A 17,850-nucleotide genomic window follows, 5' to 3' on the forward strand; every position below is an offset into this window, starting at 1 on the left:
TACAATATTGTGATGGTTAATTTTTGGTTTTGGTTTTGTTTTTCCAGGTAGTTTCTCAGTGTAACAGTCCTGGCTGTCCTGGATCTTACTCTCTATACCAGGCTGGTTTTGAAATCACAGAGATCTGGCCACCTCTGCTGGGATTAAAAGTGTGTGCCACCACTGCCTGGCATGATGGTTAATCTTGACTGCCAACTTGACTAGATCTGTAATAAATTAGATTTTTTGGGCAGGCCTGGAAGGGTATTTCTTGGAAGGACTGATTTGGAAGTGAAGATCTTTTCCCATAGTGGGCAGTGCTTTCCATAGGGCACCCCAAATATGAGCAGCTCTGAGGGAAGCTGTTGTTTTTACCTGCCTGTCTTCCCTGCCTGCTGGTGAGCACACCTCCTCTGCAGCTGCTGCCACCACCTTCCATCCTGCCATCAGAGCCCAGCATCTTCAGCCTTCCAGGGATGCTGCAGCCCTTCATTACCACACGGGACTGCTGAGGCTTCCAGCCTCGGGGACTGAGCAGATCCTGGATTCCCAGCCTCTCCAGTGCAGATGGCTACTGTTGACCTACCCAGCCACAATGATGTAAGTTGATCTCATAAATCCTGGAGTGATATATTTGTAGTATCTCCATTCTGTTCTGTTAAACCTGAGAATCACAAGAATCGCCAGTCCCACAATTTTGAAGTCAAATTTGAAGCAAGCTTAATTTAATTAAATAGTGGCCAGGATGATGGGCTCTGGCCAGTACATTCCAGGGTTTCCAGGAAATGGCTGTAAGTCACTTTTTGCAGAACCACAAGGCCACCACATTTCCCATCAGGTCGAATCAGAGACAAGCATATATCCTGATGTACTTCCCACCTACATCCAATAAGTGGCAAGGGTACATCAGGATGTATTCCCTGCCCACATGTGATCAAGTACATCCCAAGCAGTTAAGTCAAAAAATTTGTTTAGGGCAGCAAAAACATGTGATTTGCTATGGCCCATAAACAATAGCCTCCAGCATTCCAGGAACTTATCTGTCCTTGGGCAAATGGGGCTTACAGGTTAACTTTGGCCCTTACAGATCCTCTAGAGCAGCAGTTCTCCACCTGTGGGTGCCAACCCCTTTGGGGTCAAATGACCTTTTCACAAGGGTCACATATCAGATATCCTGCATATCAGATATCCTACATAACATATATTTACATTAGGATTCCTAACAGTAGCAAAATTACAGTTATGAATTGGCAACGGAAATAATTTTATAGTTGGGGGTCACTACAACAAGAGGCACACTGTATTTAAAGGGTTGTAGCATTAGGAAGGTTGAAAACCTCTAGAGAGCACTGACTAATACAAATTCCAAGAGTGAGCCCACAGCGAACAGTGGAGGTTTGGTGATGAAGATGTGTCAGAACAGACACGCTGAGTATAACAAATGTAACCGTGGTGTGATGCCGGTAGTGAGAAAGGCTGTTCATGTGTCTGGCTGGATACGTGGAAAACCCATGTACCTTCTGTTCCCTTTTGCTGTAAACCAAAAAATTCTTTAAAAACAGTCTGTCCTTCTTGAAAAGGAACAGTTTTCAAGTACACTTAAAATGGGTAGATTTTACGATATGTAAAGTGTACCTGTTGGATGGAATTTTTCTGTAAATTGCAACATTTCCTCCAAATTGGAAACAATTGCTCCAGAAAGGAAGGAGATGCTCCATGAGTTAAGTAATAGAAGGCCACAGCTTGAAAGATTCCTGAAGGCTCCTATCCATTGACAAAAAAGGAGTAAATGGTTGCTGGGATAGATACTGACCAGGCAGACTGTGGGGAAGAGAGATGGGTGAATCTACTGCTTAGAGTTGGACAGCTGCAGTTTTTCTGAGTCATCAACTAACGAGAGCCTTTGGGTTCAGCCCCAAGACTCTCTTCAGCGTTCAGACAGGATGCTACAGCAAGCAAAAGGAACTTTTCCTTCTTAGGATATCTGTGGGGCAAAGAGACTCTCTCACACCGTTCTGTTCCAAACACGTCTCTTTATTCTTCTGTTTCTATTCTGATTCTCCTGTCCTAATTCTAATTCCTCCTAGCTTCTTCCCCTTTAGCCTCAGAACTCTTCTTACAGGAGCCTTGAAGCAATAAAATAATTACAAGAGTTACCTCTCATTGGTCAAAAGCACATTCCTAGGGTAAGTGACAGGGAGCTGAGCAATTACCATGGTAACACATGGTTCCAAGATTACAAGAGTAAGACCATGACCAAACAGGAGGCGGGGGGCACAGTGCCCAGTAACAAATCTTGAGACATAGGTCTGTTGTAAACAGACTTGGCAAGCAAAGAATTGGCATGTGTTTCTTAGGGTGCTTTATGTAGCAACCTGGTTAGACATCTGTGACTCTGATCTTGTGCATAGCTGTAAAATTTTAAACTTATGATCCATTTACAAAAAGCCCATAGTCTAGTTTGAACTTGCTTTGAGGTGAAAGTGAGCTAATAATGTGGAGTTAGTCTGAGTGAAAGAACAAAGCAGGCTTTTAAGTGTCTACAGTACTCATGGGACAAATAGATATAGTTATGAAGTATGTCCCAGTATATATTCTGTATATCAAAACTATACAGATAAATGAAAACTTATCTTCCTGATCACCCACAGACATAAAAGCTCATAAGATCGAGACGCAATCTGAGATTGCATTTACACATTACACGAAAATGCATGGTAATAAGAAGACATGATAGCTGTTATTGCCCAAGTAAAATTACAGATGAAATAAACAGTTTTCAGAGTCAGTGATCTGCAGGCCTCGAAGATGGGATACCCCATTAGGGAACACTACCTCTGGTGAGTTGACAACTGAATTATCAATTGCTATAAGCTGTAATTGTGTCGTGACAACCTCTCCTGACAACCATGCATTCTGAAGGGGGCTTTCTGGTGACACAGCTGCTTTTGAGTCATTCCTTCTTCTTGTAAGTAACCCCTCACCCATACTCACGTTAGTAACCCCAGTTAAACAAACAAAAAACCCTCATTGGCTCACCAAAGTGAACACTGATGCAATCATTACTTTGGCCTCTCATGGGCTCCCTTTCTGAGGTGAGTAGATGTGTGTATTGCTTCTCTCCAGGAAAAGTCTGTCACACAACAGTACTCCAAGAAAGTCATTACAAAGCAGCAAGTAGAAAATCAAAATCATATCTACCTTTGTGAGTGTGCACATTCGTGTATGCGTGTGGAGGCCAGGGACCCATATCAGGTATCTCCTTCCACTAAATCTGGAAGTCAAGGATTTTGGAAGAGTGGAGTCCTTCCAACTCAGGGTTTCTCTGTCTCTGTCTCTCTCTCTGTCTCTGTCTCTGTCTCTCTCTCTCTCTCTCTCTCTCTCTCTCTCTCTCTCTCTCACACACACACACACACACACACACACACACACACACCACACTGTGATCACAGGTGCATACCACCAGCCTGACATTTACAGTGCTGGGTGTCCAAGCTCCAGTCCTTGGGTTTGTGGAGCAAGCACTTTGCCATTGCAGTGGTCCATTGCACTATCCCCTTAATGTTTTAGAGAGTAGAAATAATTAGGCATTACACATATGCTCCAGAAACTAGAATTTAAAGCAAAATGATGGAAAATATCAGAGGAAAAATAAAGGGCTATTCAGCATGTCCAACATAAAGTCACCTTACAGAGAACAGAGAAAATGCAGGGAAGAAATACCCATAGAAGTAACGAGCAGTTTTCTCAGAAGTCAGGGACACAAGCCTCTACTGAGTGCCTAACAGGATAATAGGATACAAATCAAGGTTCACCTGGCCCCAGGAAGACGCCTCTGAGTACCCCATTTCCTCAAAAACTATGTATGTATATTTATTTGACCATTGACCCCCATATATTCCTTTTAACTTCACGCCCCCAAGCAGCTACACTTCTGAAGTTAAGTCAAGCACCTAGACTTCACATGTCAACATACCCCACCCCAACACGTACAGGATCAAGTTCATACATCTTAGCCTGACATTCAATCCTGTTTCCCAGCTCCAACGTCTCATTTCTCTAGCTCCAAAAGTTAAACTTGCCCCAGCAGAAGAAGGGGGGAGGAATTGGAGAGAGTACCAAATCCTCCTTCCCCACTTAAGGGAAGGGGGAAAAGTGTGGTCCCAGGGCTAGAGAGATGGCTTATCAGTTAAGAATAATGCTCTTGGGGTTAGGGACTTAGCTCAGTGGTAGAGTACTTGCCTAGAAAGTGCAAGGCCCTGGGTTTTGGTCCTCCTGGGTTGAAAAAAAAAAAAAAAAGAATACTGCTCTTGCAGAAAACTAGGATTCAGTTACCAGCACCCACATCAGACAGTTCACAACCTTTGGTAACTTCAGTTACATCTTCTGGCCCCTGTGGGTACTGCATGTATCTGGTACATGTACAGACAAGCAGGCGCACACACACACACACACACTCACACACACACACACACACACACACACACACACACGCACACACACACACACACACTCAATAAATAAATAAATACATGTTTAAAGAATATAAAAGAATAATGTATCTACTATCCAGAAGCTGGAGCTAGGCCTGAACCACTGCGCTGGCCAGCACTGCCTCCTCAGGGTGGGCCTCTTGCTGCCCCTACCCCATCTTTAGGTTATCACTGTTATTGTTATTGCTCAGCACTTCAGTATCTTGCATTTCCTTGCTAGCTCTTGGAGCATGGAAGAGCCTGCCACTGTTGCCACACACAGGTTAAAGGGCACCAGATGCATCACTGGTCCTTGTTATGGGCTGACTTGGGTCTCCAAACTTTACATCGAAGCTCCAACCCCTACTGCAGAATAAAGTTATTCACAGGGCTTTAAAGAGGTGATAAGGTAAAATGAGGTCACAAAGATGGTCCCTAATCTGATCTGGATTGATAGTCCCCAGTGTCCACTTGGCTCCAAGGGTCACCATATCCCTGCCCTGACAAATGATGGCAATACAGGTGTCTGGCCCCTCTCACACTTACCCCCTCAGGTAGCCCCAATGTTCATGACTGTTTTCCAGCCTGCCACTGTACTGTAGGGTGTTGTGGGATAATTGTTCACACTGACACTCCACTGTGGCAATAAAGTTATACCTTGAACTAAAGGGTAGAGTCAGCAATTGGCTGACTGGAATTAGCCATAGATGTGTTGGAGGACTGAGGAAGTTGGATAGAGAGAGACAGGAAGAGATAAGGGGCCTGATTTTGGCAGCTCTGCCAAAGTTTCTCCTGCTGACAGATGGCCCCCACCTCTCTTTCAGACCCTTCACCATCCACAAGGTGGCTACGTATCCTTCAAGAGCGTCCTCTTCAGCCTTCCTCCATGCATCATAAAAGGGAAGTTTGGCCACCACAGGCAAACCTCTGAGAGCTCTTGGCAACTGTGGAGAGGCCTTATTATCATGCTGTTTTGGTTTTAACCTTTATTTTTTTGTCAGGGTTTCAGTTTTAATTCTAGCTGGCTCCAAACTCAGAGATCCACCTGCCCCTGCTCCTGCCTCCTGAGTGCTGGGATTAAAGGGATTGTACCTTGGTTTTACTCTTTTTTTTTTGTTTTGTTTTAAGATTTATTTTATTATGTATACAGTGTTCTGTATGCAGGTTAAAAGAAGGCACCAGATCTCATTACAGATGGTTGTGAGCCATCATGTGGTTGCTAGGAATTGAACTCAGGATCTCTGGAAGAGCAACCAGTGTTCTTAACCTCTGAGCCATCTCTCCAGACCCTTTATTTTATTTTATTTTTTAAGATTTGGTTTTATTTTTTATTTTATTTATTTACTTATATTAATTAATTAATTAATTAATTATTAATTTTTTGGGGGGGGGTTTGAGACTGGGTTTCTCTGTGGCTTTGGAGGCTGTCCTGGTACTAGCTCTTATAGACCTGGCTAGTCGAACTCACAGAGATCCGCCTGCCTTTGCCTCCTGAGTGTTGGGATTAAAGACGTGCACCACCACCACCTGGCATTGGTTTTACTTTTTAAAAGAGAATTTTACAAAGGCACTGTTGACTTATGTTAAGGAAACCAACATGGGTGTTATGCCATCCTGAGTGTAGTACAGTGGAAGCCCATTACCCTTCACTGGAGGGACTGGTATTCAGCACAAGACACCCCAAGACCAAGTTCTCAGCACAAATGAGATTTATTTACTCCAGAGGGACAAGAGGCAGGGAATACCAGATACAGATGGGAGATAAAGGATAAGGGAGGGGGGAAATTTGGAGTGGGGCACAAAGGACTGACTGGATAGAGAGAAGACTGCTATGGCCTATAGGAAAACGGCAGTTTATAAAATACAAGAGGAACCCCATGTTAGGATGAGGTGTTATGTTAGTTAGGGCAGCCAAAAGGGGGCTTGTGATTGCTAGACTTCAATAGTTGATGGCCAGAACTTGGTAGTCAGCCTTAGGAGGAGGAAGTGGCCAAATAAGGGAATAGACCTTGGTGGCTAGCTTCAGGAATGTAATCTAACAGTTTTTGTTTGTTTGTTTTTTGTTTTGTTTTGTTTTGCTTTTAGCAAGGCAGAGGGAATAGGAGAAGGGCAAGGCCTGCCAAAGCCATGTTTACCATGCTTGGGCTGCCCAGAGACCATTCAGTTACAGGTTGTCAGAGCTAGGGAAGAACACAAGGTCATGGCTGAGCTGTAACCATGAAGCAGTATGGGTAAAGGCACAGCTATTGTTAATGGTGCAGTGCCTGGGAGGTCAGGAGCCAGAAAGAAATCACCCGCACCACCTCTCCTCCCATCTCTGCCAGTACCCTCTGTCACAGAGACCCAGCTATGCCCTTCATGAATCCCAGCACCTGGTACAGAGCAGGATGGAGCATGGACCAGGGAAGGCAGGCATCAACAGAGGCAGGACCAGTCCAGAGACAGGAAACATCCTGCTTAGAAAGGATCCTATCAAAATGCTATGCAGGAAAGCAGGGAGTCCTCAGAATTTACTTAACTTCAGGGCATGGCACCATTATTGTATAGCCAGCATGTTCTTCAGAGGACATTAGTGAACAATTTTGCATGTCCTCCAAATCCTGAACAATCTCCAGCGTTGCAAATGTATGGCATACAGGGTCCCCTGAGCACTCACACCAAACAATGTGAGCAGCATTTAAAGGAAGGACCCGTATCCCCAGGATTACAATGCCATTTCAGTTACACTTGTGACCCAGGGAGGAAGTAGATGCCCACTTTGCTTCATGCCCTGCATTAGCTTGCAGGGACCCAAGCAGAAAAGTGTCCTCGGTGCATTCTCCTGGTTCCCCTCAAATCTCACTGAGGCTGCTCTCCCAAAGGCCAAGCCATGAAGAAAGGCATAGCAGCCATTAAATGTCTGGGTGCTTCCCAGACCTGGAGTGACCTCAGCTCCCACCAGCAGGTCCCAAGTCTCAGTAAAGAGTCAGAGTGAGGGTTTGCCAACTTGCAAGAGACTAAAATCCCAATTAAACCTGATAGAAACCCTGATATAAAAATCTTCTGCGGCTAGAGAGATGGCTCAGCAGTTAAGAGCACTGGCTGCCCTTCTGGAGGACCCAGATTCAATTCCCAGCACCCATATGGCTACTCACAATCATCCATAACATCCCACACTGTCTGTGTTGTTTTGCATAGGTCAATCAAGGAAAGAGCACCACTCCAAAATACAATTCAGGCTCAGCAAAAGCAGCAGGAGGAATTGGTCTAGATGGATTGACAGGCCAGGAGCTCTGCAGAAGCTATTATTGATACACAAAAGGCTGTTTAGCAAGTCAGTTCCCACATACCAAAATCTCTTATCTGAACTAGGAGTTATCTTAAACTAAGCAAACACTGTCATTATAAGAATTCCAGGTTTGCTAGGAAAGTCTTCTGACTAAGGTTATGCTAATAAGGTTCTGAAATTCCCAAGAAAGAGTAACCCCATAAATCTCAGATAACAATCACTGATATTTACAAGAGATGATTCCAAGGCCTAAGTAACCATCATGCCAGAGTAAATGCCAGATGCACTGGTCCACTAAACCCTCTTCTAGCCTCCATGGGCATTACACATACAAGATGCATGACATTACATGCAATCAAAACACCCATACACATAAAATAATATTAATTTTTGTTTTGCCTTTTTATGAGACAGGGTTTCTCTGTGTAGCCATAGTTTTCCTGGAACTTACTCTGTAGATCAGGCTGGCCTTGAACTCACAGAGATTCCCCTGTCTCTGCCTCCCAAGTGCTGGATTAAAGGTGTTCACCACCACAGCCTGATGAGGGATATCCTTCTGAATATATGCTTCTCTTATTTGTTGATGAATAAAACACTGTTTGGCCAACAGAGGCAGGAAGATAGGCGGGGCTAGGAGACCAGGAGAATTCTGGTGAGTGAAGGCAGAGGGAGGCTGCAAGAAAAGATGCCATGTAGCAGTCAAAGTAGTAACAGGTCCAGACATTCTCCAGTAAGCCAAGACCATGTGGAAATACTTAGATTAATAGAAATGAGTTAATACTTAAGACAGAGGTAGCCAATAAGAAGCCCTAGCCATCAGCCAACAGTTTAATAATTAATATAAGTCTCTGTGTGCTTATTCGGGGCAAATCAGCAGTGGGACCAAGGCAGAAAAGAAAAACCAGCAACAACACCCAGCAACATTTTGTTTTTTAATTTAAAAAACCTCAGAAGCTGTCCATGGCGGTGTGTGACTTTAATCTCAGCATTTGGGAGACAGGGGCAAGTGAATCTCTATGAGTTCAAAACCAGCCTGGTCTATATAGCAAATTCCAGGACATCAAGAGCTACATAGTGAGACCCTGTCTCAAAAGAAAGAAAACCTCCTCAGAGCTGAGGCCTTCCCTCAGCAGTAGAGCATCCTCAGGTTTGAGACTCAGGAGCTTTCTTCAAAATGTCTGCATGCATATGAGTCAAGGTCTGAGTTAGGCATTTGTCAGGAGGACTGAGAACGAAGCTTGGGTTCTGTAATCTGAGCCAGCCAGGATCACTTAGCACTGCACTACAAGGCCATCACCAACCAGTGAGAGAGTTTAGGAGTCCCCATGCCCTAAGGATAGATTCACCCTGTTCCCGCTGCCCCTCCTTTTTAACTTGCAAAGTTCTGTGAGTATTCATTGTACAAAACAATGGGTTTCAGAGTGACACACGTTCAAGTTTGCCCTTGACTATACTCACCTCCATTCTCTCTCTTATCTTCCTTCCCCACTTCCCCCAGTTCCCTCCTCTTCCCAAATACTTCCATGGCATAAAATCTAGGTTCTATATAGGAGGGAAAACATGCAATAATTTTCTTTTTTATCCTGACTTATTTTATATAATATGATTATCTTCACTTCTATCCATTGTCTTGCAAATGACATAACTTTATCCTGTTAAATGTCTAAATAACATTCCATTGTGTGGATATGAAACACATTTTCTTTATCCATTTATCTATGGGTGGATGCCTAGCTGGAGTCCTCAACTTGGATACTTCGAGCAACACATTAATAAATATGGACCTGTAGGTATTTCTGTAGTGCTCAGAAGCTGATCCCTTTGGGTGTATTCCCAGAAGCAGTGTAGCTGGACTGTATGATGATGTGGTTTTATTTATTTTTTTTTTGAGGAAATTCCATGCTGATTTCCATAGTGGTGATAAAAGATGTCAAAAGACTATTTAACATTTATTGTCAAGCAAAATCCATGTACAAATATCACAAGACAAATGGAGAATCTGAATTGAGTCACCAGTCACCACTTGAACTCTGCCGCAGCTCCTTCCTCACTGGAAATGGCTTCGAAATCCTCCACTCTACCTTTTTCTGTCACATCCACCCCCCCCCCATGGAAACCCCACCTCTTGGACCAAAACACTCCTATCAACTGGTTAGCAGACCAGTGACAGAATTTCCAAAGTATTTCCCCCTTTTTGTCTAATTAAGAAGGACAAATTCTAATTCTAGCATAATAAAACTATATACAATAAGAATTATTATCAGCCGGGCGTTGGTGGCACATGCCTTTAATCCCAGCACTCGGGAGGCAGAGGCAGGTGGATCTCTGTGAGTTCGAGACCAGCCTGGTCTACAAGAGCTAGTTCCAGGACAGCCTCCAAAGCCACAGAGAAACCCTGTCTTGAACAAACCAAAAAAAAAAAAAAAAAAAAAAAAAAAAAAGAATTATCAAGTTTTGTCCAAATAGAAAGGAAAGGTAATAACCTTAACAGAACAAAACTACATACAAAAAGAACAATTATCAAGTAAGACATACATTCTCAATGTCCAGTCCATAAGTAATTGGCAAATTTATAAAGATAACTCCATTGGCTGTCCTCTTCTGAAGAGTCTAAAATTTTGTATCTAATATGACTTTTGCCAAAATTCCAGAGAACTGTAACTAACTGTCTAGTCTTCAACCCCATCAAAGACCTGAGAAAGATATAATATTACCCGAGTAAGCAGGAACTGCAAGCAAGCGATTTCCAAAAAATTGTGAGAAATGACAGAGACAGCTGACTGCCTGTACAGTCACCCAAGATTCCTCTGAACATTGGGGCATCCATCTTTGGCCTACAGACCTAGAGTATTTGACAGACTTTTTTCAGAAGCAGGAATTTTTGAAGCACTGTCCTACCCTGTCTTGGCAAAGTTCAGCAGTCACCTTTCTTTGTGTCCTGCTTGTCCAGTTTGGGCAGCATACTGTCAGTAGTCAAGATAAGGTCAGTTTCCTGCCCTAATGGCCAGCTTTTACCACAAAGAAAGCAGACTCCACATGGAGCTTTTTCAATGCCATCATCCTCTTTAGAAGTAGACCTGTGCCACAAGGAGCAGACATGTCTCATGTCAAGGAAAGTCTAGGTTATTAAAACATTTTAAATGACATATTCTGTAGGTCTTTAAAGTGTTTGAAGATTATCTATTTGAAATATATCTCTGTATACCTAGAAAACCTAACTAACATGACTATAAGTTTGATAGTCATGGGTGACTATTAACCTGTATTTCTGTCTTATCCTGTATAGCTGTCTGGGGGGCCAGGCTCCAGCAGTGCAGGGCTTTGAGAGGAATCCATAGACTTGGCATAAACTAGACTTTTCTATCTGAGGGGTCTTAGGGGAAAAGTATATTTCTTGATGGCTTCCTTCTTTATTCTCTGTTCTCTCGTGTTCTTTCTATGTTCTTTCCTTCTGCTGTATACTTTTTTCCTACAGCTTACATATTCCAACAGTTTTTCAGTTAGTATGTGAGTTTCAATGTGGTTACATTCTGTTTTTCAAGTGAATGATTATAATGAATACAGGTAGAAACATGTTTTTCCTCTCCTTTATGTGATTAAGGATTTTATGTATTACAGATGAAAAACAAATTATCCCCAAAACCCACATACATTCATAACTAAGCAACTTGTTATAGATTAACTGTGTGGGCAAGCAAGCTATACTTGTCAGGTCTTTTACTGTAAGGCTTCATTTTGCAATTACCAAGAAAGGGCCAATTACTTTACTACTTATCTTGAAAGGTAATCTTATAAGGAATTTTAAAGGACTCACTGTGGTGATATATTATTTATGATTTATTAAAGCTTGCTAGAGGATTCAGAAAGCAAAGTCAGCCACAAGCCATAGAAGCCAGGGACACACCTTTAATCCCAGCAGCCAGAGGCTAGGAGGTAGTGGTACACACCTTTAATCCTAGGACTCAGGATTAAGAGGTAGATGGGATGGATCACCCGGTGTTGGTAGCGTGTGCCTTTAATCCCAGCACTCGGGAGGCAGAGGCAGGTGGATCTCTGTGAGTTCGAGGCCAGCCTGGTCTGCAGAGCAAGTGCCAGGGTAGGCTCCAAAGCTACACAGAGAAACCCTGTCTCGAAAAAAACAGCAGAAAAAAAAGAAAAAAAAGAAAAAAAAAAGAGGTAAGATGGATCTCTCTGAGTTCAAGGCCACCCAGAAATACACAAGATTGAATCAGTCTAAAAGAGTAACAGATCACACACCTTTAATCCCAACACTATATCGGTATAAAAGACAGGAGCAAGGAGTCAGTATGAGAAATTCATTCTCCAGCCACACTGAGGAGAGTTTATAGTCTGAGTTTTGGTGAGAGCTCCTGGAGACGGGACCAGCTCATTCAGCCTGAGGTAGAGGTAAGAAGCTAGTAGCCAGCTGCTTTGCATTTCTGATATTCAGCTTGAATTTTGAACCCAATGTCAGTCTCTGGGTCTTTATTAATTTGTGTTACAAATCACAAACCTAAACTTTTATATATGAAAAAAGAATCAGTCACTTCTACTTTAAATTTTAGGGTACAAAAAAAATCTTTAGGGTACATATCCACTCATCAATAGTTTTTTTATATCAGGAGATTGAGGGCAGAAATGGGTATAAGGAATTAATTATCACTAGACCTAGCAAGGGGAGCTAGCAACAATCAGGCTGTTTTGTATTTGCAATCTTAGCCTAATGAGTCAGACAGCTCAGCTGTGTGTCCTTGTGAACTTTAGCTTGTTTTCTGGGGTTATATATCTTAAAACTATTAGTAAGGTATCTGGTCTAACCTGGAGTTATTTTGAAGCTTTCTTTTAGCTAGTGGTATGTGATTGCCTCTTTTCAGCATTAAGAGAATTAGAGCTTGCCTGGCTCCTGGACTCAGGTGCTTTCCTTTTAATCATTAACTTGAGCATCTCCTAAAGTGGAACTCATAAGCCTTAGCTGTGAAACATATGCTTGTATTTATTTTTAATCTATCCAAACTCTGTATAGGCTATTACTATTGTTATCAAATTAGGCAATACAGCTTAGGGAGAGGTCATCTTCTTGACAATCTACCGGTAAAAATGCCCAGTAGAATGTGATGTTTCCAAGAGATAAACACACTATGTTACAAGCAATGGAGATCTCCCCATATCCACTCACATTCATACCAGAGAAAGAGCTGCAGCTGGGCCTGAAGAATCAGCTGTGATTAACAAGATATCAGAACTACTAAAGCGAATCTTTGCTTTGCTGGGATACTTGATGGTTGAATAGAGCTAAGAAATGAGCAGTGATTAAGAAGAGACCAGCGCCAGGCAGTGGTGGCGCATGCCTTTAATTGTAGCACTTGAGAGGCAGAGGCGTGTGGATCTCTGTGAGTTCAAGGCCAGCCTGTTCTACAAGAGTAGAACCAAGACAGGCTCCAAAGCTACACAGGGAAACTCTGTCTCAAAAAACAGAGAGAGAGAGAGAGAGAGAGAGAGAGAGAGAGAGAGAGAGAGAGAGAGCAGCCTCACTGAGGTGAAATCTTCTGGGAAGTGTTTTCTGAGAGCACAGAGATGCTGTGTTCCAGAAAGGCGGCCAAGGTTTTGTACCTTGCACTAACAACTGGACTTGGTAATGTGTAAGGGTCACCCAGGTGGTGCTGCTTTTGAAGACATGAAGAAGTCATGGAGAGCAGCTGAGGCTTGGCACTGTGAGAGACCAGGAGAGGCCACTGGTGAAGGTGCAGCCACAGTGGCAGTTGAAGGCCCAGGACTGAAGAGATCATGCAAAGAAGTTGAGTTTGGCACCATGAAGAGAGCCTGTGAGAAGCTATTGGTGAAAGTGCAGCCCAGTTGCAACAGAAGACCCCAGAATTTGAGATGCCAGTATCATGGGATGACCACCAAGAACAGCAGCAGTGGTGGAGTGGAGCCAGCTGGAGCCTAGAAGACAAGTTGTGTGTGTGGCGGAGGGCAGAGCTGGAGAAATGACCCAAGAACCTTGGAGAGTTTAGAAGATTATGAGTGGATCCCAGTCATTGATTGGTTGGAATTTTGGTTTGATTTGGTTTGATTGTGACTGTGCCCTGATTATTCCCTCTCAAAGTAAGCAAGTATCTTACTGGAGCCTGTAGTTGAGAGATTTTGATTTTTAAAAGACTTTATTTGGATTTTAAAAAAGATTGTCTTTATTAAGGGGACCGAAATTCTAATGTTTGAATTTGTAAAGACTGGGCTTTTAAAGGTATTTCTGTTTTTAATGTGAGATCTTGGGGACGAATAAGAAAGGAAGGATTGTGGCTTAATAGAGATGTGTTTGTCAAGTTGACGAGGGGTCAGCTGTTCTGGCTAGTTTTGTGTGTCAACTTGACACAAGCTAGAGTCATCGGAGAAGAAGCCTCAGTTGAGGAAATGCTTCTATGAGATCCAGTTGTAAGAAAGGCATTTTCTCATTTAGTGATCAATGGGGGAGGGCCCAGCCCATTATGGGTGGGGCCATCCCTGGGCTGGCCCTGGGTTCTATAAGAAAGCAGGCTGAGCAAGCAGAGGAAGCAAGCCAATAAGTGGCATCCCCATGGCCTCTGCATCGGCTCCTGCCTCCAGGTTCCAGCCCGCTCGACTTCCTCCAGTGATGAACTAAGACCTGGAAGTTTAAGCCAAATGAACCCTTTCCTCCCCAACTTGCTTTTTGGTCATGGTGTTTTGACTCGGCAATTGGAACCCTAACTAAAATACCTTCTGAAACTGTAACCAAGACCCCAATCAAATGTTTTCTATTATAATTTGTGATGGCCACGGTGTTTCGTTACACAATAGAAACCAAACTAAAACACACACTAACAGGCCACAAAATGATGTGCAGTCACTATGCAGCCTCTGATGAGTTGGAGTGATTTTTTTTTTTTGGCATTTCTTTTTTGTTTTGTTTTTAATTGAGAGGCATAGTGACTTACTTTATTTTTATTTTCTTATTTTGATGTGTATGGGTGTTTTGCCTGCACGTATGTTTGTACTCCATGTGTGTGCCTGGTACCCATGGAGGCCAGAGAAAGCATCAAATTCCCTGGGACTGGAGTTACAGACAGCTGGGAGCAGGGAATTGAATCTGTAGCCTCTAGAAGATCGGCCAGTGCTACTAACTACTGAGTTATCACTCCGGTCCTCTTTCTTTCTTTTTTTTTTTTTTTTTTTTTGAGACAGGGTTAAACAGCCATAGCTCTTCTGGAACTCTCTGTAAACCAGGCTGGCCTCCAATTCATAGTGATCTGCCTGCCTCCGCCATTATTCTCGAGTGCTGGGATTAAAGGCCTAGACCACCACGCTCAGCTTCATTTCTTATTTTTACTTTAATATTTTTATCAGTTGAAAGTTTCATACATTCATACACTATACATTGGCCATGCTTACCTACTACTACGTCACTCCCACTCTCCCTAGTTTGCCTCTGTCTGTCTCCCAACTTCATGTCATCTTTTTTCTTTTCTTTTTTTTTTTAAGATTTATTTATTATGTACACAGTTTTCTGTCCGAATGTATCCCTGAAGGCCAGAAGAGGGCACCAGATCTCATTACAGATGGTTGTGAGCCACCATGTGGTTGCTGGGAATTGAACTCAGGACCTCTGGAAGAGCAGACAGTGCTCTTAACCTCTGAGCCATCTCTCAGCCCCTTTTTTCTTTTTCTTTTTTTTTTTTTTTTAAGCCATCATTAGTAATCAGAGTCCAATTAGTCCTGCACATATGGGCTTGGGACCATCTACTCTGGCATGTGAACCTGCCAGTGGCTGGGTAATTCTTCAGACTATCTTCAGAGGAAGGGTACCTCAAATGTGCTCTCAAATTTCTTTTCAGAAGAAGTTAAACTAATTCCTAAAGCTAATCCTTAGCATTTGCTTGGAAGGACACCTGCCAGGAGAGTGCCGGCATGGATACCACCAGTGCATATTATCATCAGAAAAAAACTACACTGATTTCCTTATTTCTGCTCCTATGTTAGTTATATTCTCAAAATTCTCTTACTTAACTTTGGACATGTTATATTTGTTGTAATGATGTGTCCCCTCCCCATTATTTTCCTTTTTGTAGCTTTGTGCTAGTGTTTGCTGGAGGAAGAGATTAGGCTTAGAAACAGCTGTGTTACAGGAACAATCCAGAGGCTTAAATTGGATGAAGGTTTCTCTCTCTTTCACATAAGGTTTAAGAGTAGGCAGTGCAGGACTGGCCTCCACCCACTCCACAGAGCAGGGAGAGACTAGGCTTCTCTTGGTCTCTCCCCATCCCACCCTAGCCCCATGAGGCCTCATTCCCATGTCTATGGTAGCAGCTAGGTCCCCAGCCATCACCTTCAGAGAAACAAAAGGGAAAATGAAGATCCATCTATCCTCTTTTTGCATCATATTGGCCAAAATTCAGACATGTGACCTCACCCAGCCACAAGGGAGTCTGGACAATGAGCCAGCTAAAAATCTGGACTAATGTAAGAATGATTAGCATGGAGTGGCCAACTCTGTCTTCCACAGACAAGGGTGAAAACTGTTGAATACGACCCACTCATCTGAGAGCAATCATGATGTTTATGATGATGATGAGCTAATAATCTGGGCTAAATCATTACTGCAGTCCACTAGATAGTGTTCATGGGAGGCCACTGGTTCAGCTTCAGCTCCTGTGATGAATCTGACTTCAGTTAACTGCAAGCGGCTCTGAAACCAATTACCCAACTAAGCTGGAACTAATTAAGCGGTCTCTGTGCACACTTGTTTCCTATAAGCACTGTCAGATCGTATTATTCCTGGGAGTTGTCTGACACTGCCTTGGACTGCCCAGTTCACAAATCACTTTTGTTTTGTGTTGCTTTGTTCTGTGTTGTTTATAATCGCTTGAATAAACGAGAATTTAATCAGGTTAAGATTTCTCCTTTTGACAAGTAGGTGTGGGCACTGTTCCTGATACTTGTTATGTGGTACTTGAACCTCCAAGTAGATATGATCATCTTCATTCCACAGAGGAAGAAACTGGGGCACAGAGGGATCTGCCCAAGTTAGCCCAACTTCACAGATATGGCATATAGGTTTCAACGCTGGCAGCTAGCTCTGGAACCCCAGGGCTCAACACAACTAGACATAGAGAGGTCTCTAACTAACAGTCACACACCATGTCAAGGAGGCCCAGTGGGGTCTGTCCTGGGTCTAAAAGAGGATCTAAGCCAGAGATTCCTCTTTACTCTGGACATCTCACGTGCTTACCTGTTTAATTTGTGTCTTTCCAGGCATAAGTGATATTTGTGGTTCATTGTCCAAAACACGTTGGCCATTCCAGGGGCTGATTTTGCATCTCCGGCAGCCAACACATTGTATAACACATAGTAGGTGCTCAAAAAACTTGTCCTTTGTGAGTGTTTTGTATGGGCTTTGTGATGGGAGCTGAGTGTGGAGAAATGGGAGATAGGAACTTTGCCCACTAGCACTCATGGGAAGAAGAAAGACTGGTGGGTACAAGGAATAGCCCAGGCAAAGGCCCAGGAACCGGCTAGCCAGAAGTCTGGCTAGCTAGACACAGTTTAAGAGTCTCAAGCAGCAAGGAACATGGTCTTGAAGGGAGGCTGAGACAGACTGATAATTCCCTTCAAGTCCCAGGGGGAAATGTTGGCCTCGGCCTGGAGGCCATGGAGAGCCACAGGAAGCTTAACCAAGAGAACACAGACCAGGCACCTGGAACAACTCTTCCAGAGGATGGAAGGAGAGAAAAACAAAAGCAGGAGGGGCTGGGTGATAAGGATGGCAGGAGGGACACAGATACCAGGCATGCTGGGGACAAGGGAAGCAGCAGTGGGCTCAGTCAAGACAGAAAAGGAGAAACTGGTTGAGCTATGAGAGCAGATGGGGTTGGAAGGGAGGAGGGGCAGGACAAGGAGAAACAAAAGCAATCCAGATGGACCAGGGAACTGTGGGAGAAAGAAGGGTGGGGGTATAGACACCCAGCAGGGGAGGGGGCCAGGAAGGAGAGGGCCCTGGCTCCAGTCGAGGCAGACAGAACTGTTGGCCGCCTGTAACTTTGTGCTCATGACTCAGAAATGTCCCAGGCTTGCCAAAAGACTGCCTGGCCCCTGCTGGCCCTGTCTCCTACCAGGCCA

Source organism: Cricetulus griseus, chromosome 7, assembly GCF_003668045.3.
Source record: "Cricetulus griseus strain 17A/GY chromosome 7, alternate assembly CriGri-PICRH-1.0, whole genome shotgun sequence".
NCBI lineage: Eukaryota > Metazoa > Chordata > Mammalia > Rodentia > Cricetidae > Cricetulus > Cricetulus griseus.